This window comes from Arachis hypogaea, chromosome 7 (genome assembly GCF_003086295.3).
Source record: "Arachis hypogaea cultivar Tifrunner chromosome 7, arahy.Tifrunner.gnm2.J5K5, whole genome shotgun sequence".
Lineage (NCBI taxonomy): Eukaryota > Viridiplantae > Streptophyta > Magnoliopsida > Fabales > Fabaceae > Arachis > Arachis hypogaea.
This window is the reverse complement of record NC_092042.1, coordinates 60,179,467-60,204,275: the sequence shown is the minus strand read 5'-3', so window position 1 is coordinate 60,204,275 and position 24,809 is coordinate 60,179,467. Positions and strand designations below refer to the sequence as shown.

Below are 24,809 nucleotides of genomic sequence, written 5' to 3'. Positions count from 1 at the left end.
CGTTTTGGGGGCTGGCCATTCGGCCATGCTTGAACCTTGATCACTTATGTATTTTCAACGGTGGAGTTTCTACACACCAAAGATTAAGGGTGTGGAGCTCTGCTGTACCTCAAGTTTCAATGCAATTACTACTATCTTCTATCCAATTCGATTTATTCCTGTTCTAATATATTCGTTGCACTTCAACTTGATGAATGTGATGATCTGTGACACTTGATGAGCGGATAATTTATACGCTTTTTGGCATTGTTTTTAGTATGTTTTTAGTATAATCTAGTTAGTTTTTAGTATATTTTTATTAGTTTTTAGTTAAAATTCACTTTTCTGGACTTTACTATGAGTTTGTGTGTTTTTCTGTGATTTTAGGTATTTTCTGGCTGAAATTGAGGGTCCTGAGCAAAAATATGATTCAGAGACTGAAAAGGACTGCAGATGCTGTTGGATTCTGACCTCCCTGCACTCGAAGTGGATTTTCTGGAGCTACAAAAGTCCAATTGGCGCGCTCTCAACGGCATTGGAAAGTAGACATCCTGGGCTTTCCAGCAATGTATAATAGTCCATACTTTGCCCGATATTTGATGGCCCAAACCGGCGTGGAAAATCAGCCTCAGAAATTCCAGCGTTTAACGCTGGAACTGGCATAAAACTTGGAGTTAAACGCCCAAACTGGCATAAAAGCTGGCGTTTAACTTCAAAAAAGGTCTCTACACGAAAATGCTTCATTGCTCAGCCCAAGCACACACTAAGTGGACCTAGAAGTGGATTTTTACGTCATTTACTCATTTCTGTATACCCTAGGTTACTAGTTTACTATTAATAGGATCTTTTGACATTGTATCCGGTACCTCATGACACTTTACACGTTTCTTTGTGTATCTTCCACGGCATGAGTCTCTAAACCCCATGGTTGGGGGTGAGAAGCTCTGCTGTGTCTTGATGGATTAATGCAATTACTACTGTTTTTCATTCAATTACGCTTGCTTCCATTCCAAGATATTACTTGTTCTTAAACCGGATGAATGTGATGATCCGTGACACTCATCATCATTCTCAATTATGAACGTGTGCCTGACAACCACCTCCGTTCTACCTTAGATTAAGTAGATATCTCTTGGATTCTTTAACCGGAATCTTCGTGGTATAAGCTAGAATTGATGGCGGCATTCAAGAGAATCCGGAAGGTCTAAACCTTGTCTGTGGTATTCTGAGTAGGATTCAATGATTGAATGACTGTGACGAGCTTCAAACTCCTGAAGGCGGGGCGTTAGTGACAGACGCAAAAGAATCACTGGATTCTATTCCGGCCTGATCGAGAACCGACAGATGATTAGTTATGCTGTGACAGAGCATAGGAACATTTTCACTGAGAGGATGGGAGGTAGCCATTGACAACGGTGAAACCCTACATACAGCTTGCCATGGAAGGAGCCTTGCGTGTTTGATGAAGAAGACAGTAGGAAAGCAGAGATTCAGAAGATGGAGCACCTCCAAAACCTCAACCTATTCTCCATTACTGCAAAACAAGTAACCATTTCATGTTCTTTTGCTTTTCACAATCAATCCTGATAATTTCTGATATCCTGACTAAGATTTACAAGATAACCATAGCTTGCTTCAAACCGACAATCTCCGTGGGATCGACCCTTGCTCACGCAAGGTATTACTTGGACGACCCAGTGCACTTGCTGGTTAGTTGTGCGGAGTTGCAAAAGTGTGATTGCAATTTCGTGCACCAACACTCATCATCATTCTCACCTATGAACGTGCGTGATTGACAATAACTTCCGTTCTACCTTAGACCGGGCGCATATCTCTTGGATTCCTTAATCAAAATCTTCGTGGTATAAGCTAGAATTAATGGCGGCATTCATGGGAATCCGGAAAGTCTAACCTTGTCTGTGGTATTCCGAGTAGGATTCCGGGATTGAATGACTGTGACGAGTTTCAAACTCCTGAAGGCTGGGCGTTAGTGACAAACGCAAAAGAATCACTGGATTCTATTCCAACCTGATTGAGAATCGACAGATGATTAGCCGTGCTGTGACAGAGCATTTGCACCTTTTTCACTGAGAGGATGGGATGTAGCCATTGACAACGGTGATGCCCTATATACAGCTTGCCATAGAAAGGAATGATGAAAAACTAGAAGGAAGAAGTAGGGAAGCAGAGATTCAGAAGGAACACAGCACCTCCAAACACCTATTCGAAATTCCCACCATTGGATTACATGAGTAACTTTATCTTTACTTTATGTTTATTTACTATTATTTGATTTTCGAAATTCCATAATCAATTATTATCCGCCTGACTGAGATTTACAAGGTGACCATAGCTTGCTTCATACCAACAATCTCTGTGGGATCGACCCTTACCCACGTAAGGTTTATTACTTGGACGACCCAGTACACTTGCTGGTTAGTTGAGCGAAGTTGTGGAAAGAAAGTGCTGAGTTAACAGATGCACATACCAAAGAGCCATTATTGATGATCACAATTTCGTCCACCAAGTTTTTGGCGCCGTTGCCGGGGATTGTTTGAATTATAATTACTTGCAACCACAGCGCCAAGTTTTTCTGATCCGGCAACAACACCAAGTTTTTGGCGCCGTTGCCAGGGATTGTCCGAGTATGGACAACTGACGGTTCATCTTGTTGCTTAGATTAGGTAATTTTCTTTTTATTTTCCTTTCAAAAAAGTTTTCAAAAATCTTTCAAAAATTTTTTCTTTATTTTCGTTTTTCAAAAATATAATTTTCGAAAAAATAATAATAAAAAATACAAAAAAATCATAAAATCAGAAAAACCAAAAATATTTTGTATTTCTTGTTTGAGTCTTGAGTCAATTTTTAAGTTTGGTGTCAATTGCATGCTTTAAAAATTTTCCTTGCATTTTTCGAAAATTCATGCATTCATGGTGTTCTTCATGATCTTCAAGATGTGCTTGACAAGTCTTCTTGTTTGATCTTGATGTTTTCTTGTTTTGTGTTGTATGTTGTTTTTCATATGCATTTTTGCATTCATAGTGTCCATGCATTAAAGAATTCTAAGTTTGGTGTCTTGCATGTTTTCTTTGCATCAAAAATTTTTCAAAAATATGTTTTTGATGTTCATCATGATCTTCAAAGTGTTCTTGGTGTTCATCTTAACATTCATAGTGTTCTTGCATGCATAATTGGTTTTGATCCAAAATTTTCATGTTTTGGGTCATAATTGTGTTTTTCTCTCTCATCATTAAAAATTTAAAATCAAAAAAATATCTTTTTCTTATTTCTCTCCAAATTTTTGAAAATTTGAGTTGACTTGGTCAAAAATTTTTAAAATTAGTTGTTTCTTACAAGTCAAGTCAAATTTTCAATTTAAAAAAAAAACTTATCTTTTTAAAACTTTTTTTAAAAAATTAAATCTTTTTCTTAATTTTATCTTAATTTTCGAAATTATGCTAACAATTAATATGATTGATTCAAAAATTTGAAGTTTGTTACTTTCTTGTTAAGAAAGGTTCAATCTTTAAATTCTAGAATCATATCTTTTAGTTTCTTGTTAGTTAAGTAATTAATTTTAATTTTAAAAATTAAATCTTTTTCAATCCTATCTTTTTATCATATCTTCTTATCTTATCCTTTTATCATATCTTTTTCAAAATTTTATCTTTTTCAAAAATTTGATTTCAAAATATCTTATCTAACTTCTTATCTTCTTATCTTTTCAAATTTGATTTTAATATCTTTTTCAACTAACTATTTGACTTTTTGTTTGTTTCTTATCTTTTTCAAAACCACCTAACTACTTTTCCTTCTTTAATTTTCGAAAATATCTCATCTCTTTTTCAAAAATTCTTTTTAATTGTTTTAAATTTTAATTTTAATTATATCTTATCTTTAATTTTCGAAAATCATTAAATACTTTTTCAAAATTAGTTTCGAATTCTCCCTCCCTTCTCTTCTTTGATTTATTTATTTATTTACTAACACTTCTCTTCACCTCTCTTCATCTCCAATCACTGCCTCTATCCTCACCCTTGTGATTGGATTCTCCACTCTTATTCCTTTCTTCTTCTACTAATAATAAGGATCCTCTTTGTCCAGATATAGAGGATTCCTCTTCTTTTTTCTTTTTCTCTTCTCTTTCATATGAGCATGAATAAGGAAAAAGCATCTTTTTTGAAGCTGATCCAGAACCTGAAAGGACTCTGAAAAGGAAACTAAGAGAAGCTAAATTACAACAATCCAGAGGCAACCTTTCTGAAATTTTCGAACAAGAGAAGGAGATGGCAGCCGAACCCAACAACAATAATGCAAGGAGGATGCTTGGTGATTTCACTAAACCAACGTCCAAGTTTGATGGAAGAAGCATCTCAATTCCTGCCATTGGAGCAAAAAATTTTGAGCTGAAACCTCAATTAGTTGCTTTGATGCAATAGAACTGCAAGTTTCATGGACTTCCATCTGAAGATCCTTATCAGTTTTTAACCGAGTTATTGTAGATTTGTGAGACTGTCAAGACAAATGGAATAGATCCTGAAGTCTACAGGCTCATGCTTTTCCCTTTTGCTGTAAGAGATAGAGCTAGAACATGGTTGGACTCACAACCTAAAGATAGCCTGGACTCTTGGGATAAGCTTATCACGGCCTTCTTGGATAAATTCTTTCCTCCTCAAAAGTTGAGCAAGCTTAGAGTAGATGTTCATACCTTCAAGCAAAAAGATGGTGAATCCCTCTATGAAGCTTGGGAAAGATACAAGTAGATGACCAAAAAGTGTCCTTCTGACATAATTTCAAAATGGACCATATTAGATATATTCTATTATGGTCTATCTGAGTTTTCCAAAATGTCATTGGACCATTCTGCAGGTGGATCCATTCACCTAAAGAAAACGCCTGCAGAAGCTCAAGAACTTATTGACATGGTTGCAAATAACCAATTCATGTACACTTCTGAGAGGAATTCCGTGAATAGTGGGATGCCTCAAAGGAAGGGAGTTCTTGAAATTGATGCTCTGAATGCCATATTGGCTCAGAACAAAGTGTTGACTCAGCAAGTCAACATGATTTTTCAAAGTCTGAATGGATGGCAAAATGCATCCAACAGTACTAAAGAGGCAGCCTCTGAAGAAGCTTATGATCCTGAGAACCCTGCAATGGCAGAGGTTAATTACATGGGTAAACCTTATGGAAACACCTATAATTCATCATGGAGAAATCATCCAAATTTCTCATGGAAGGATCAACAAAAGCATCAACAAGGCTTTAATAATGGTGGAAGAAACAGGCTCAGCAATAACAAGCCTTTTCCATCATCTTCTCAGCAACAGACAGAGAATTCTGAGCAGAGCCCCTCTAATTTTGCAAACTTAGTCTCTGATCTGTCAAAGGCCACTTTAAGTTTCATGAGTGAGACAAGATCCTCCATTAGAAATTTGGAGGCACAAGTAGGCCAGCTGAGCAAGAAGGTCACTGAAACTCCTCCCAATACTCTCCCAAGCAATACTGAAGAGAATCCTAAGAGAGAGTGCAAGGCCATTGACATAGTCAATATGGTCGAATGCAAGGAGAAGGGGGAGGACGTGAATCCCAATGAGGAAGATCTCATGGGACATCTCTCAAGTAAGAAGGAGTTCCCTATTGAGGACCTAAAGGAATCTGAGGCTCATATAGAGACCATAGAGATTCTATTAAATCTCCTTCTGCCATTCATGAGCTCTGAAGACTATTCTTCCTCTGAAGAGGATGAAGATGTGACTGGAGAGCAAGTTGCTCAATATCTAGGAGCCATCATGAAGTTAAATGCCAAGTTATTTGGTAATGAGAGGAAGCATGAACAGCTTCTCTCAGTGCAGAGTCAAACAGAGCCCCCACAGTCAAACTCTAAGTTTGGTGTTGGGAGGCCACAACCAAACTCTAAGTTTGGTGTTGAACCCCCACATTCAAACTCTAAGTTTGGTGTTGGGAGGTCCCAACATTGACCTGATCACATGTGTGGCTCCATGAGAGCCCACTGTCAAGCTATTGACATTAAAGAAGCTCTTGTTGGGAGGCAACCCAATTTTTATTTATCTAATTTTATTTTTATTTAATTGTTATTTTATGTTTTAGTAGGTTCATGATCATGTGAAGTCACGAAAAAAAATATTAAAATTAAAAATAGAATCAAAAACAGCAGAAGAAAAATCACACCATGGAGGAAGGACTTACTGGCGTTTAAACGCCAGTAAGGAGCATCTGGCTGGCGTTCAACGCCAGAACAGAGCATGGATCTGGCGCTGAACGTCAGAAACAAGCAACATCCTGGCGTTTGAACGCCAGGAATATGCCCTAAGAAAAGTTGGCGCTGAACGCCAGTAACAAGCATGGAACTGGCGTTCAACGCTAGAAACATGATGCACACGGGCGTTGAACGCCCATAACATGCATCACTTCGGCGTTTAAACGCCAGAATTGCATGCAAAGGCATTTTACATGCCTAATTGGTGCAGGGGTGTAAATCCTTGACACCTCAGGATCTGTGGACCCCACAGGATCCCCACCTAACATATTCCCACCTTACCTCCTAATAATCCTATAACACACTTTCCCAAAAACCTTTCACCAATCACCTCAATCTCTCTTCCCAATTATCCCCTTCACCACTCACATCCATCCACTCTTCCCCATAAACCCCACCTACCTTCAAAATTCAAAAATCTTTCCCATCCAAACCCACCCTAAATGGCCAAACCTACCCTCTCTCCCTTTCCTATATAAACCCCTCCATTCTACTTCATTTTCACACAACACAACCCCCTCTTCTATACCTTGGCCGAATACACCTCCCCCTCACTCTCCTCCATATTTTCTCTTCTTCTTCTTCTTCTTCTTTTCTTTCTTCTCTTGCTCGAGGGTGAGCAATATTTTAAGTTTGGTGTTGTAAAAGCATAAGCTTTTTGTTTTTCCATTACCATGATGGCACCTAAGGCCAGAGAAACCTCTAGAAAAGGGAAAGGGAAGACAAAAGCTTCCACCTCCGAGTCATGGGAGATGGAAAGATTCATCTCCAAAGCCCATCAAGACCACTTCTATGATGTTGTAGCCAAGAAGAAGGTGATCCCTGAGGTCCCTTTCAAGCTCAAGAAAAATGAGTATCCGGAGATCCGACATGAGATCCAAAGAAGAGGTTGGGAAGTTCTAACCAACCCCATCCAACAAGTAGGAATCTTAATGGTTCAAGAGTTCTAGGCCGATGCATGGATCACTAGGAACCATGATCTAGGTAAGAACCCAAACCCAAAGAATTATCTTACAATGGTTTGGGGGAAATACTTAGATTTTAGTCTGGAAAATATGAGGTTGGCATTCAACTTACCCATGATGCAAGGAGATGCACGCCCCTACACTAGAAGGTCAACTTTAATCAAAGGTTGGACCAAGTCCTTATGGACATATGTGTGGAAGGAGCTCAATGGAAAAGAGACTCCAAAGGCAAGCCGGTTCAACTAAGAAGACTGGACCTCAAGCCTGTGGCTAGAGGATGGTTGGAGTTCATTCAACGCTCCATCATCCCCACTAGCAACCGATCTGAAGTTACTGTGGATCGGGCCATCATGATTCATAGCATCATGATTGGAGAGGAAGTAGAAGTTCATGAAGTCATCTCCCATGAATTCTACAAAATAGCTGATAAGTCCTCTACTTTGGCAAAGCTAGCTTTTCCTCATCTTATTTGCCATCTATGTTACTCAGCTGGAGTTATCATAGAAGGAGACATCCTCATTGAGGAGGACAAGCCCATCACTAAGAAAAGGATGGAGCAAACAAGAGAGCCCACTCATGGAATCCAAGAGACGCATGAGGAAGCTCATCACCAAGAAATTCCAGAGATGCCTCAAGGGATGCACTTTCCTCCCAACAACTATTGGGAACAACTCAACACTTCCCTAGAAAATTTGAGTTACAATGTGGAACATTTAAGGGTGGAACATCAAGAGCACTCCATCATTCTCCATGAAATAAGAGAAGATCAAAGAGCAATGAGGGAGGAACAACAAAGGCAAGGAAGGGACATAGAAGAGCTTAAGGACATCATTGCTCCTTCAAGAAGAAGATGCCACTAAAGTGGACTCATTCCTTGTTCTTATTTTTTTTTTCTTTTCTGTTTTTCGGTTTTTATGCTTATTATGTCATCTATATTTGTGTCTCTACTTCACGATCATTAGTGTTTAGTAACTATGTCTTAAAGTTATAAATAAATTCCATGAATTCTTCACCTCTCTTAAAAGAAAAATGTTTCTAATTCAAAAGAATAAGAAGTACATGAATTTCAAATTTATCCTTGAATTTAGTTTAATTATATTGATGTGGTGACAATACTTTTTGTCTTCTGAATGAATGCTTGAACAGTGCATAATTTTGATCTTGTTGTTTATGAATGTTAAAATTGTTGGCTCTTGAAAGAATGATGAACAAAGAGAAATGCTATTGATAATCTGAAAAATCATGAAATTGATTCTTGAAGCAAGAAAAAGCAGTGAAAAAGCAAAAGGCTTGCGAAAAAAAAGTGACGAAAAAAATTAGAAAGAAAAAGAAAAAGCAAGCAGAAAAAATCAATAGCCCTTAAAACCAAAAGGCAAGGGTAAAAAGGATCCAAGGCTTTGAGCATCAATGGATAGGAGGGCCCAAGGAAATAAAATCCAGGCCTAAGCAGCTAAATCAAAGCTGTCCCTAACCATGTGCTTGTGTCATGAAGGTCCAAGTGAAAAGCTTGAAACTGAGTGGTTAAAGTTGTGATCCAAAGCAAAAAGAGTGTGCTTAAGAGCTCTGGACACCTCTAACTGGGGACTTTAGCAAAGCTGAGTCACAATCTGAAAAGGTTCACCCAGTCATGTGTTTGTGGCATTTATATATCCGGTGGTAATACTGGAAAACAAAATGCTTAGGGCCACGGCCAAGACTCATAAAAGTAGCTGTGTTCAAGAATCAACATACTTAACTAGGAGAATCAATAACACTATCCGAAATTCTAAGTTCCTAGAGAAGCCAATCATTCTGAACTTCAAAGGAAAAAGAGAGATGCCAAAACTGTTCAGAAGCAAAAAGCTACAAGTCCCGCTCATCTAATTAGAATTAATATTCATTGATATTTTGAGATTTATAGTATAATCTCTTCTTTTTATCCTAATTGATTTTCAGTTGCTTGGGGACAAGCAACAATTTAAGTTTGGTGTTGTGACGAGCGGATAATTTATACGCTTTTTGGCATTGTTTTTAGGTAGTTTTTAGTATGATCTAGTTACTTTTAGGGATGTTTTCATTAGTTTTTATGCTAAATTCACATTTCTGGACTTTACTATGAGTTTGTGTGTTTTTCTGTGATTTCAGGTATTTTCTGGCTGAAATTGAGGGACCTGAGCAAAACTCTGATAAGAGGCTGACAAAGGACTGCTGATGCTGTTGGAATCTGACCTCCCTGCACTAGAAATGGATTTTCTGGAGCTACAGAACTCCAAATGGCGCGTTCTCGACGGCGATGGAAAGTAGACATCCAGAGCTTTCTACCAATATATAATAGTCCATACTTTATTCAATGCCAACCACTAACCATCTCCCTTTTACTCTTAAAGCCACAAATATGTCTAAGTTGACCATCTGTCTCAAACAAACCATATTCAAGGGGAATAATAAAGCTTAAGTATAAGGAATTTACCCACTTGAATGAAAGAATGGATGGTGGTGGCTTGGGGAGAGGTATTTCCAATGTCCTTGTAAGCTCTACTCCCTTGTGATTTTCCTTGATTATCTCCACCTCTTTACAAACTTCTTCCTTCTCAATCCTTTGTTCATCAATCTCATCTAACTCTTCTCCATCACTCAAATCATAAATAGGAGGAAGAGAGAAATCTACCTCCACATTGCTTTCTATCTCATTGGGAGAAGATTCTTCAAACACAAAGGATTTTTCACCAAGAAGGTTGGATGCATGATCTTCATCACCAAGGGAGCTCAATTCTTGCTTCATTCCTTCTACGGCTTCATTCAAACTTTGTTTTGGAGGTTGTGTACTGATGAGCGGATAATTTATACGCTTTTTGGCATTGTTTTTAGGTAGTTTTTAGTATGATCTAGTTACTTTTAGGGATGTTTTCATTAGTTTTTATGCTAAATTCACATTTCTGGACTTTACTATGAGTTTGTGTGTTTTTCTGTGATTTTAGGTATTTTTTGGCTGAAATTGAGGGACCTGAGCAAAACTCTGATAAGATGCTGACAAAGGACTGCTGATGCTGTTGGAATCTGACCTACCTACACTCGAAATAGATTTTTTAGAGCTATAGAACATCAAATGGCGCGCTCTTAATGGAGTTGGAAAGTAGACATCTGGAGCTTTCCAGCAATATATAATAGTCCATACTTTATTCGGAATTTGACGATGTAAACTGGTGCTCAACGCCAGTTCCATGCTGCATTCTGGAGTCAAACGCCAGAAACACGTCACGAACCAGAGTTGAACGCCCAAAACACGTTACAACTTGGTGTTCAACTCCAAGAGAAGCCTCAGCTCGTGGATAGATCAAGCTTAGCCCAAGCACACACCAAGTGGGCCCCGGAAGTGGATTTATGCATCAATTACTTACCTCTGTAAACCCTAGTAGCTAGTTTGGTATAAATAGAACTTTTTACTAGTCTATTAGATATCTTGGTTCCATATTTGGATTTTGACATCCTGGTTTTCATTTTGGGGGCTGGCCATTCGGCCATGCCTGAACCTTGATCACTTATGTATTTTCAACGGTGGAGTTTCTACACACCAAAGATTAAGGGTGTGGAGCTCTGCTGTACCTGAAGTTCCAATGCAATTACTACTATCTTTTATCCAATTCGACTTATTCCTGTTCTAAGATATTCGTTGCACTTCAACTTGATGAATGTGATGATCCGTGACACTCATCATCATTCTCACCTATGAACGCGCGTGATTGACAACCACTTCCGTTTCTACCTTAGACCGGGCACATATCTCTTGGATTCCTTAATCAGAATCTTCGTGGTATAAGCTAGAATTGATGGCGGCATTCATGGGAATCCAAAAGGTCTAACCTCGTCTGTGGTATTCCAAGTAGGATTCCAAGATTGAATGACTGTGACGAGCTTCAAACTCCTGAAGGCTGGGCGTTAGTGACAGACGCAAAAGAATAACTGGATTCTATTCCAACCTAATTGAGAACCGACAGATGATTAGTCGTGCTGTGACAAAGCATTTGGACCTTTTTCACTGAGAGGATGGGATGTAGCCATTGACAACGGTGATGCCCTACATACAGCTTGCCATAGAAAGGAATGATGAAAAACTAGAAGGAAGAAGTAGGGAAGTAGAGATTCAGAAGGAACACAGCACCTCCATACACCTATCCGAAATTTCCACCATTAGATTACATGAGTAACTTTATCTTTACTTTATGTTTATTTACTATTATTTGATTTTCGAAATTCCATAATCAATTATTATCTGCCTGACTGAGATTTACAAGGTGACCATAGCTTGCTTCATACCAACAATCCTTGTGGGATCGACCCTTATTCACGTAAGGTTTATTACTTGGACGACCCAGTACACTTGCTGGTTAGTTGAGCGAAGTTGTGGAAAGAAAGTGCTGAGTTAACAGATGCACATACCAAAGAGCCATTATTGATGATCACAATTTCGTCCACCATGTACTTCCCCCCCTCAACATCAAATTCAATCTTCTTGGAGGAACTTTCCATGATTTTAGCTTCCCATGGACATTTTGCATCTCTTAAGTCTTCAACCACTTCTTCCTTTTCTTCGATAATCATAGGCTTCTCCAATTATTCTAACACAACGTAGCATTCCTCCTTCTTCACCGGAGTTTCCAATCTTTCCTTCATGCTATGCTCTTCCTTGGATTCTTCACATGTAGCTAGAGAGTTCCTTGAATATTCAAGCATTGGGAGGCTAATCGGCTTACAACCTCGGTCAAGGTAGCCACAAATTGTTGCACATCCCTTTTCATTTCATCTTGCCCTTGAAGAAGAACACAAAGGTTGGGGTGGATAGGAGAGTTCATTGTTTTGGAGAAAAGATTCATGATAGGAAGGTGGTTCTTCTTGGTAAGGGTGTGGAGGTGGTGGTTCTTGGGAGTAATTATATTAGAATTCGGGTGGTTCTATGTATGGCTTATATGGTTCGAAAGGTGGTTGGTATGGTGGATATGGATTAGGGTCATATGGAGGTGTTTGGTGAAAAGAGGCTTGTGAGTATGGTTGAGGGCTATGTTGAGGACATGGCTCATAGGCATATGGTGGTGGTTCTTGAAAGTCACAAGGAGATTCACCATAACCATCGGATTGGTATGCATCATAGAATGGCACTTTTTCATAGTGCATTGGTGAAGGTTGTTGCCATGAGGATTGATCATATGCATATGGCTCCTCCCACCTTTGAGTATCCCATCTTTGATACATCTCTTCATTGTAATCTCGACTTCCTACAACATAGTTGTAATCACACTCATAGCCAAAGTGAGAATTCATGATGAAAAGAGAAAATAAAAATCAAAAGCTAATTGAAAATAAGAGAAACAAAATTCTACAACTAGCAAATAAAGCAAAAAGCAAGATATTCACACTATTCACATATGTACAATAACCAATAACATAACACCATTGTAACTCCCCGGCAACGGCACCATTTTGATAATTGGATTTTTGATGGTATAGAATTTCACAATTGAGTTCTCGTTGCAAGTATAGTTTCTAAACCAACAATAATCCTTTCATACAAAAATTTGGTTGTCACTAAAACAAACCCCTAAAATTAATGACCGAAGTATTCAAACCTCGGGTCATTCTCCCTAGGAATTGCAATAAAGTGTCTTGTTATTTGTTTTGAGTTATGTCTGGGGTTTTTGATAAGAGACATGAAATGTAAATAACAAGGAAATAAACTAACAACTAACAAACGTCTTGGCAAGGTTTGGTGGTCAAGCATCTCTATCCTAATCACTAACCACAACTTGAGAATTGACAAGGATCAATCCCATTAAGTCATCCTCTAACTAGTAGTAGAGAAAAGTCAAATGAGCTATATCAATCCTAGTCCATAAGTCCTAACTCTCCACTAGTTCAATTAGTGAGAACTAGAGTCAATGGATCCCAATCATCAATTATTTGGACATTAGTAACTCAAGAGTTCCTAAGTTACCTTTCCAAGCCAAAAGCACTAAAATTCTACTCTAACATCCTTTCAAGCATTTCATCAAACACTTGGAAGGCATAAAAGGAAAGCATAGTAAAATTGCAAGGAAAGTAAATCTATGCTACTCAATTGCAAGGAATTAAACAACAACAAATCAAATGAACAATAAAGGAACATGAAAACATGAATTGCATTAAAAGGAAAATAGAAGAACAAAAGTGCATCAACATAAAAGTAGAGAATTACAAGAACTAAATGCTGAACTAGACAGAAGAGATGTAGAAGAAGAAGAATTACAAAAGAAAAAGTAAATCAAAGCATGAAATTAACCTAGATCTAAGAGATCCTAATCTAGATCTAACCTAATCCTAATTCTAGAGAGAAGTGAGAGCTTCTCTCTCTAGAAACTAACTTTCCCTCCAAAACTTATACTTTTACTAACTATGACTAAAGATCAAAAAGTATGTTGATTCTCCTTCAATCCTTGGCTTAAATAGCATCAGAAATGAGTTGGATTGGGTCCATAAGGCTTCTAAAATCGATGGCCACGAGTTGCATTTTAAAAAGTCATGTGCAGCATCGGAGCATACGCATACAGTGCATGTACGCGTCTCTATACGTGATGCAACTATGGTAAATATTATATCATTTTAAAGCCCCAAATGTTAGCTTTCCAACGCAACTGAAACCATCTCATTTGGACCTCTGTAGCTCAAGTTATGATCGAATAAGTGCGAAGAGGTCGGCTTGACAGCTTTTGCGATTCCTTCATTTCTTCATGAGTTCTCCATTTTTACATGCTTTTTCTTCATTTCCTCAATTTGATCTTTGCCTCCTAAACCTGAAATCACTTAACAGACATATCAAGGCATCTAATAGAATCAAGGTGAATTAGGTTTAGCTATTTTAAGACCTAAAAAGCATGTTTTTACTCTTGAGCACAATTAAAGGAGAATTTACAAAGCCATGCTATTTCATTGGATACATGGGAGAAAAGTTGACAAAACCCTCTAAATCCAACACAAGATAAACCCTAAAAATGGGGTTTATCATCATCCCCACAGTTAAACCATAGCATGTTCTCATGCTAAACCACGATGGATAAGAAAAGAGGTATGAACATTTATTCAATTCAAAGAACTATATAAACCTATCTATATGAATGCAACTAGATGAAAAAATGATTCTACCTACTTGGCTGAAGGTAAATCAATCTCCAAGAACATATATGCACAAGTAGGGTTAAGATCATATGACGATTCATGAATCCTATCAATTCAATTATAAAAATGAAGTTCAAATAGACTCGCAAGAAGAACGCTCATGAAAGTTGGGAATCAAGGAATTGAGCTTTGAACCCTCACCGGAAGTGTTTGCACTCTAGTCGCTCGGTGATTGGGGTTTATTCACTCATTTCTCCCCTAATCATGCTTTCCAAGATTTGTTTTTCATCTAACAATCAACAATTATCCAGTGCATGCATACATTCATCACGAGGTCTTTTCATAGGTTGTCATGGGGCTAGGGTCAAGGTAAGGATGTATATTTGGTTAAGTAAGCTTGAATTTGAATCTTTGATAAGCTTAAACTTCCCACCTAACCTATGACAACCTATACAATTAAGTTCTAACCTAACTACCCATTCTCCACTTCTTCACATACTCATGCATTTTCTTTTTTTTTTTTTCATTTCATAACACTTATGCATTGACTCTTATTGGACTCTACTTTGGGGCATTTTGTCCCATTTTTATTGGTTTTCTTTTTTTTCTTTTTTCTTTTCTTTTTCTTTTCTTTCTTTTTTTTATTTTTCTATATTTTCTTTCTTTTTATTTTTTTTGTTTTTCTCATTTTTTTCTCTCTTTCAAACTAGATACAAAAGCATCAATGCATAAGGTTTAACATTTGATTAATACATGAGTATGTACCCAATTCCCAATATTTACGACAAAAACAAAAAATACCCTTTTATCCCAACCAATGTTCCCAAATCTCTCCAAACTTGAATAATAAACACTCTCACTAGCCTAAGCTAATCAAAGATCCAAATAAAGAACATTTATTATTTTCCGCTTTAGGCTTGTAATGTGCTAAAATAAAGAACAATTGGGTTAAGCGTAGGCTCAAAATTTGTTAACAATGGAGAGTAAAAGGTAGGCTATTTGGGTAAGTGATCTAATGAATTGATGGCCTCAATCATATAAGTGCATGAATACAAGGAATAATAGACATATAGAATTAAACAAATCAAAGATCATACTCATAGAAAGAGAACAATTTCACACAAGAAGGGAAATAAGTGGTTATAAGATGTAACCACACAATTAGGCTCAAAGCTCACAAGATTGTGTTCTTAGCTCAAAATCCATGTTCCAAAATAAATTCTTTCAAGAAAGTTCAACAAAAAAATTTTCAAATTAGTAGGGTGCCCTAAAACAGTTTCTCGGAAAAGAAATCACCACTCTAACCAAGTAGTCCTAATGAGAAAGAAGTGGTAAAAATATATACAAATTCTAACTAACATGCAACCTATCATGCAATGCAACAACTAGCTAACATTGGTGTTGAAAAAGGAAATTGTTACCCATGGAGTTCGGTCGGACGACCTCCCCACACTTGAAGATTGCACCGTCCTCGGTGCATGCACTGAAGTGCAAGGTGGACGGGTGGAAGCAATTGGTGAGCTCCTTCAAAAGGTTGCGCGGATGACTTATTTGTTGTCCCATTTTGAGACTTCTCTTTTTCCTTCTTTTGGTGGCCAACCTAAAAGGGGAGAAAATTAAGCCTACAACAAAGATATCAAAGCAAATAAAACGTAGGCGGGGGCTAATGCCAAGTGAGAGTATGGTCCTCAACTACATGGTAGCTACAACATGTAGATGAGAAAGCAAAATAAGATAAGGCATATCATTAATCTTGATGCAAGAGGAAAATCCAAGCATGAGGAAATGCCATGAAGAGCATGTTGAGCATCAAGTTCAAACAAGAAAGAATGGGTCATGAAAGACAATATGAGTTCATATCAATGGACAACGGATACAAGAGTCATAAAAGATGAGGCATTGATTTAAAAGTTTCATCACCCATCAATATCAAACAAGTCACGAAGCACCAAAATAATGCAAGAAATTCTCAACAATTGAGTAAGAGAATTTAACACCATTATTAAAATAAGAAACTCGAACAAAATAAAGTAAAAACAAGCTGAAAAAACAAAATGAAAATGCAAAGAATAAAAGTATACGAATGCAATAAACAAAAGAAATGGAACAGAAAAAAACTCTTTTTTTTACCGACACGAACACGCACGGTGCGCTCACGCGTTGATATGCAAACCATCCGAGGGACGCGTACGCGCCAGGTGCACGTACGCGTAAGTTGTGTCAGGCATAGGGCACAGCGTCAGCCAAGGTTGGCCCAACTCTCGGGAGAAAGTACTAGGGGTGCAAGTGGCGCAATCAACTCATGCGCGCACAGCGTGCGTGCGCGTGCATTGTGCAATTATAATCAAGGACGCGTAAGTGCCAGGTGCGCGCATGCGTGGGTTGGTTTGTGCCTTAGGCCCAATGTTCGCACAGTGCAGGCCTAACTCTTGGGTTTTTTTTGCTGGGGATGGAATTTTCGCATCCACGTGTACGCGCCACGTACGCGTGCGCGTGGATGGTCGAAAATGCTGGAAGCGTGCGTATGCGCGATGTACGCGTATGCGTGGATGGTGCTCTGTTTTTTCAAAAAAAAATTTCCAAGTTCTTGCACCAAACCATGCATTTTAACCCTCCAAACAACTACCAAAACACCATAAAACCTTATTCAACATGCTAAAATACTAATTAAACTCAACAAACAAAAAAAACATAAAATCAAACCTATTCTACCAATATTTACAAAAGAGAAAAATGAAAAGAGTTTACCATGGTGGGGTGTCTCCCACACCTAGCACTTTTGTTTATTGTCCTTAAGTTGGACTTATGGGGAGCTCCTCTCCAAGTGGCTTGTGCTTAAAGTCATCTTGGAACATCCACCAATGCTTGAGTCTCCAATAAGCTCCATTCTTCAAAATTACTATCTTCAAGCCTTGATGGAGTTCTCCACAAACCATGAGCTCCCAGAGTTGATCCTCATGTATTTCCGGATCCCATATCTTGTTTCCACACCCATCTTCAAGTTGATTATCATTATTCCATGTGGGTGGCAAACAAGGTGAACTCTCAATGAAGTGACCAAACATAATCCTAGTCCCAAGCAATCTAGTTCTACACTAACCCTTGCTATTAGGCCTTGAGTTACAATGCCAACCACTAACCATCTCCCTTTTACTCTTAAAGCCACAAATATGTCTAAGTTGACCATCTGTCTCAAGCAAACCATATTCAAGGGGAATAATAAAGCTTAAGTATAAGGAATTTACCCACTTGAATGAAAGAATGGATGGTGGGGGCTTGGGGAGAGGTATTTCCAATGTCCTTGCAAGCTCTACTCCCTTGTGATTTTCCTTGATTATCTCCACCTCTTTACAAACTTCTTTCTTCTCAATCCTTTGTTCATCATTCTCATCTAACTCTTCTCCATCACTCAAATCATAAATAGGAGGAAGAGAGAAATCTACCTCCACATTGATTTCTATCTCATTGGGAGAAGATTCTTCAAACTCAAAGGATTTTTCACCAAGAAGGTTGGATGCATGATCTTCATCACCAAGGGGGCTCAATTCTTGCTTCATTCCTTCTACGATTTCATTCAAACTTTGTTTTGGAGGTTTTGTACTCCCCCCCTCAACATCAAATTCAATCTTTTTGGAGGAACTTTCCCTGATTTTAGCTTCCCATGGACGTTTCACATCTCCTAAGTCTTCAACCACTTCTTCCTTTTCTTCGATAATCATAGGCTTCTCCAATTGTTCTAACACAACGTAGCATTCCTCCTTCTTCACCGGAGTTTCCAATCTCTCCTTAATGCTATGCTCTTCCTTGGATTCTTCACATGTAGCTATGAGGGTTCCTTGAATATTCAAGCATTGGGAGGCTAATCGGCTTACTACCTCGGTCAAGGTAGCCACACATTGTTGCACATTCCTTTTCATTTCATCTTGCCCTTGAAGAAGAATACCAAGGGTTTCATCCATTAGAGATTGGGGTGGATAGGAGAGTTCATTGTTTTGGAGAAAAGATTCATGATAGGAAGGTGGTTCTTCTTGGTAAGGGTGTGGAGGTGGTGGTTCTTGGGAGTAATTATATTGGAATTTGGGTGGTTCTATGTATGGCTCATATGGTTCGAAAGGTGGTTGGTATGGTGGATATGGATTAGGGTCATATGGAGGTGTTTGGTGAAAAGAGGCTTGTGAGTATGGTTGAGGGCTATGTAGAGGACATGGCTCATAGGCATATGGTGGTGGTTCCTGAAAGTCACAAGGAGATTCACCATAGCCATCGGATTGGTATGCATCATAGAATGGCACTTTTTCATAGTGCATTGGTGGAGGTTGTTGCCATGAGGATTGATCATATGCATATGGCTCCTCCCACCTTTGAGTATCCCATCTTTGATACATCTCTTCATTGTAATCTCGACTTCCTACAACATAGTTGTAATCACACTCATAGCCAAAGTGAGAATTCATGATGAAAAGAGAAAACAAAAATCAAAAGCTAATTGAAAATAAGAGAAACAAAATTCTACAACTAGCAAATAAAGCAAAAAGCAAGATATTCACACTATTCACATATGTACAATAACCAATAACATAACACCATTGTAACTCCCCGGCAACGGCACCATTTTGATAATTGGATTTTTGATGGTATAGAATTTCACAATTGAGTTCTCGTTGCAAGTATAGTTTCTAAACCAACAATAATCCTTTCATACAAAAATTTGGTTGTCACTAAAACAAACCCCTAAAATTAATGACCGAAGTATTCAAACCTCGGGTCATTCTCCCTAGGAATTGCAATAAAGTGCCTTGTTATTTGTTTTGAGTTATGTCTGGGGTTTTTGATAAGAGACATGAAATGTAAATAACAAGGAAATAAACTAACAACTAACAAACGTCTTGGCAAGGTTTGGTGGTCAAGCATCTCTATCCTAATCACTAACCACAACTTGAGAATTGACAAGGATCAATCCCATTAAGTCATCCTCTAACTAGTAGTAGAGAAAAGTCAAATGAGCTATATCAATCCTAGTCCATAAGTCCTAACTCTCCACTAGTTCAATTAGTGAGAACTAGAGTCAATGGATCCCAATCATCAATTATTTGGACATTAGTAACTCAAGAGTTCCTAAGTTACCTTTCCAAGCCAAAAGCACTAAAATTCTACTCTAACATCCTTTCAAGCATTTCATCAAACACTTGGAAGGCATAAAAGGAAAGCATAGTAAAATTGCAAGGAAAGTAAATCTATGCTACTCAATTGCAAGGAATTAAACAACAACAAATCAAATGAACAATAAAGGAACATGAAAACATGAATTGCATTAAAAGGAAAATAGAAGAACAAAAGTGCATCAACATAAAAATAGAGAATTACAAGAATTAAATGCTAAACTAGAGAGAAGAGATGTAGAAGAAGAAGAATTACAAAAGAAAAAGTAAATCAAAGCATGAAATTAACCTAGATCTAAGAGATCCTAATCTAAATCTAACCTAATCCTAATTCTAGAGAGAAGTGACAGCTTCTCTCTCTAGAAACTAACTTTCCCTCCAAAACTTAAACTTTTACTAATTATGACTAAAGATCAAAAAGTATGTTAATTCTCCTTCAATCCTTGGCTTAAATAGCATCAGAAATTAGTTGGATTGGCCCCATAAGGCTTCTAAAATCGCTGGCCATGAGTTGCATTTTAAAAAGTCACGTGCAGCATCGGAGCGTACGCATATAGTGCGCATACGCATCTCTATATGTGATACAACTATGATAAATCTTATATCATTTTGAATCCCCAGATGTTAGCTTTCCAACGCAACTAGAACCGTCTCAGTTGGACCTCTGTAGCTCAAGTTATGATCAAATAAGTGCGAAGAGGTCGGCTTGACAGCTTTTTCTCCGTTTTTACATGATTTTTCTTCATATCAAGGCATCTAATGGAATCAAGGTGAATTAGATTTAGCTATTTTAAGACTTAAAAAGTATTTTTTCAATCTTGAGCACAATTAAAGGTGAATTTACAAAACCATGCTATTTCATTGGATACATGGGAGAAAAGTTGATAAAACTCTCTAAATCCAACACAAGATAAACCCTAAAAATGGGGTTTATCAGGAATCATCTGGAGCGTTTAATCTCCTCAATGTCATGCTCTTCCCTCCTCTCCTCCTCCATCATCCTCCTTTGATCTTCCATCATTTGATGGAGGATAGTTGACTGGTCCTAATGCTCCAGCCTCAGCTGATCAACTGATGATGTCAACTCTCCTAAAGATGTAGTCAACGGATTCTAGTAGTCATGGAGAGGGAAGTACATCCCTTGAGGTATCTTTGGAATATCCTATAGAGGTGGTGGAACTGGCTCCTGCTGCGGTCCTTGTGCGGGCTCCCTAGCGTGCTCCATACCCTTTCTTGTGATAGGTCTCTCCTTATCAATCAGGATATCTCCATCTTTGTAAGCTCCAACTGCTACACATAATCGGTGAATGAGATGAGGGAACACCAGCTTTGCTTGGGTGGAGGGCTTGTCAGCTACTTTGTAAATCTCTTGAGGGATCACCTCATATACCTCCACCTCACTGCTGAGAATAATGCAGTGAATCATTACTTCTCTCTCGATTGTAACTTCAAAACGGTTACTAGTAGGGATGATAGAACGTTGGATGAACTCCAACCATCCTCTAGCCACCGGCTTAAGGTCAAGCCTACCTAGTTGGTAAGGCTTTCCTTGAGCGTCCCTCCTCTACTGAGCTCCAGGCATGCAGATGTCAGCAAGAACTTGGTCCAGCCTTTGGTCACTGTTAACCCTTCGAGTGTATGACTGAAGGTCATTTGGCTGCTCTAGCAACTGTAACGCCACCCTCATACTCTCGTTTTGTTTTACTCCGGGTTCACACTTGTATCATGCCTCTTTGTGACCCAAGCGTTGGAATAAAACTCGTGCACCCTCAACACTCCAACTTTAGTCACGGGGTTAGCCAGAATTTCCTAATCCCGTCTGAGAACTTGGTACTGGATCTCCAAGTACTCATCAACCTTCAGCTTGAAGGGGACCTCGAGGATTACCCTCTTCGTTTGTCATAGAAGTGGTCTTGATGGGACTTGGTGAGGAATATTATGGTCTCCCATGGCTCGGAAGCGAAAGCAGAGGCCTTTTCTTTTCATTTTCTTGAGGACTCTCTGGTTTTTGGTGCCATGAGGGTGGGATATAAGAAGCAAAAAGTGGAGCTTCCAACACCAAACATAAAAATTTTCTCGTCCCCGAGCAAATAGTAAAACAAGAAAAGGAAAAATAAAGAAAATAAAAGAAAAAAGGGAGAGGGAATAGGCTTCGGCCTTTGGGAGGAAAGAAAGGGAAAAGAGGAAGAAAGTGAATGTGGATTGTGAAGAGTTTGTAGGAGGGGAAGAGTAGTGAATGGTGTGGGGATAGTGGATGAAGTGAAGGGTATTTATAGGAGGGTGATGGTCTTGGTTCAGTCATAGGGAGGGAGGAGAAAATGAATTTGAATTTTGAATGGGGTTGGTGGGAAAAAATTAATGGGATTGATGAGAGGGTATTGGGTAGAGGGAAAGGAGGGGTGCAAAAATCAAGGAAAATGATGGGTGATGGGATGGATAATTGTGAATGGAAAAGTGGGTGTAAGAGGAAAGAGAAGGGACAAGAGTGGTGGGTGGTTGGGGTATTAGCCATTGGCCAAAGAAGCTTTAAAATTTGAACACCCCTTGCTGCCTACCCCCTGGGCGTTGAATGCCAGAGGGGGATCCTTTTTTTTATTAGGCCGTTTGATGAGCATTTATACGCTTTTTAACATTATTTTTAGGTAGTTTTTAGAAGGATCTAGCTATTTTTTGGGATGTTTTTATTAGTTTTTATGCAAAATTCACATTTCTGGACTTTACTATGAGTTTGTGGGTTTTTCTGTGATTTCAGGTATTTTCTAGCTGAAATTGAGGGACCTGAGCAAAAATCTGATTCAGAGGCTAACAAAGGACTGCTGATGTTGTTGGATTCTGACCTCCCTACACTCGAAGTAGATTTTCTGGACCTACAAAACTCCAATTGGTGCGCTCTCAACTGCGTTTGAAAGTATACATCCAGAGCTTTCAAGCAATATATAATAGTTTATACTTTGCCCAAGTTTTGATGATGCAAACTGGCGTTCAAACGCCCCTTCTCCACCATATTCTGAAGTCAAAACGCCGGATTTGGCATAAAAGTTGGAGTTAAACGCCGAAACTGGCACCAAAGCTGGCGTTTAACTCCAAAGAAAGCCTCTACACGTGTGAAACTCAATGCTCAGCCCAAGCGCACACCAAGTGGGCCCGGAAGTGAATTTCTGCATCATTCACTTAATTCTGTAAACCCTAGTAGCTAGTTTCATTATAAATAGGACCTCTTACTATTGTATTTTCATATTGGGAATCATCTTTGGAACGTTTTCCGTAGACTTGAGGGCTGACCTCACGGCCATGCCTATCTTCACCACTTATGTATTTTCAACGGTGGAGTTTCTACACACCATAGATTAAGGTGTGGAGCTCTGCTGTTCCTCGAGTATTAATGCAATTACTATTGTTCTTCTATTCAATTTATGCTTATTCTTTTTCTAAGATATTCACTCGCACTTCAACTTGATGAATGTGATGATCCGTGACACTCATCATCATTCTCACCTATGAACGCGTGACTGACAACCACTTCTGTTCTACTTAAGATTGAGTGTGTATCTCTTAGCCTCCATTCCGAAAGATCGGAGTCTTCGTGGTATAAGCTAGAATTATTGGCGGCCATTCTTGAGATCCGGAAAGTCTAAACCTTGTCTGTGGTATTCTGAGTAGGATTTGGGAAGGGATGACTGTGACGAGCTTCAAACTCGCGAGTGTTGTGCGTAGTGACAGACGCAAAAGGATCACTAGATTCTATTCCAACATGATCGAGAACCGACAGATGATTAGCCGTGCGGTGACAGCGCATTTGGACCATTTTCACTGAGCACGGGAGGTAGCCATTGACGCTGCTGAAACCCGAACATACAGCTTGCCATGGAAAGGAGTATGAAGGATTGGATGAAGGCAGTAGGAAAGCAGAGATTCAAAAGGAGCAAAGCATCTCCATACACTTATCTAACATTCTCACTAATGAATTACATAAGTATCTCTATCTTTATTTTTTGTTTATTTATCTTTTTACTTATTAAAACTCCATAACCCATTTTAATCCGCCTGACTGAGATTTACAAGGTAACCATAGCTTGCTTCAAGCCGACAATCTCCGTGGGATCGACCCTTACTCATGTAAGGTATTACTTGGACGACCCAGTGCACTTGCTGGTTAGTTGTGCGGAATTGTGACGAAGTGTGATTCACGTTTGAGAGCACCAAGTCTATTGGCACCATTGTTGATGATCATAATTCATGCACCAAGTTTTTTGGCGCCGTTTTCGGGGATTGTTCGAGTTTGCACAACTGACGGTTCATCTTGTTGCTCAGATTAGGTACTTTTATTTTATTTTTTAAGCTTTCTATTTCTTATTTTCGAAAAAAAATACAAAAAAAATCATAAAATCATAAAAACCCAAAAATATTTGATGATTCTTGTTTGAATCCAATGCCAAATTTTAAGTTTGGTGTTAATTGCATGATTTTAATTGTCTTGCAATTTTCGAAAAACATGCATAATGTTCTTGATCTTCAAGTTGTTCTTGATGAATTGCCTTGTTTGAGCTTCATGATTTATTGAATTGCACTGCATGATGTTCTACATATGCATTCTTGCATTCATATGGCCCAAACATGAGAAAGTTCTAAGTTTGGTGTCCTCCATGTTTTCTTTCATTAAGAAAACTAAGTTCTTGATGTTCATCTTGATCTTCATGATTGTTCTTGGTGTTCATCTTGACGTTCATAATGTTCTTACATATATCTTGTGTTTTGGTCCAAGAATTATATGTTTTGACTCATTTTGCTGTTTTTCAAAATTGAAAATATATCTTCTTGAATAAAGGATATAGCAAAATGAAGATCCAAGAACATAAAGCAGAGGATTTATAGATAAAAAGCTGGGTGTTTAAAACTCCCAGTGAAGAAGGAAAACTGGTGTCTAAACGCCAGCTAGTGTACCTGGTTGGGCGTTTAAACGCCCAGTAAGGAAGGAAAACTAGCGTTTAAATGCCAGCTAGGGTACCTGGCTGGGCGTTTAAACGCCCAAACCATGCAGCAATTGGGCGTTAAACGCCCAAAACATGCAGCTCCTCGGCGTTTAACGCCAGGATGACACAAGGAGAGGAGTTTTGTTTTCAAATCAAATCTTTTTCAAATCTTCATATTTTTTCCAAAATCAAATCTTTTTCAAATAAAATATTTTCAATCATATCTTTTTCAAAAAAAATCAAATCTTTTTAATTTCCTTTTCAAATCTTTTTCAAAATAAATTTCAATCATATCTTTTCAAACATATCTTTTTCAAATCATATCTTTTTCAAA

At 38.4% G+C, this 24,809-nt stretch overlaps 1 non-coding gene across 1 annotated transcript; it reads right to left on the bottom strand.

The window, feature by feature from the left end:
• Positions 1-4,664: 4,664 nt before the first annotated feature.
• On the bottom strand, positions 4,665-4,773 carry LOC112704224 (small nucleolar RNA R71). Its single transcript, XR_003154860.1, has one exon. It is a non-coding gene; the product is annotated as a small nucleolar RNA R71 (small nucleolar RNA).
• Between the last annotated feature and the right edge of the window lie 20,036 nt (positions 4,774-24,809).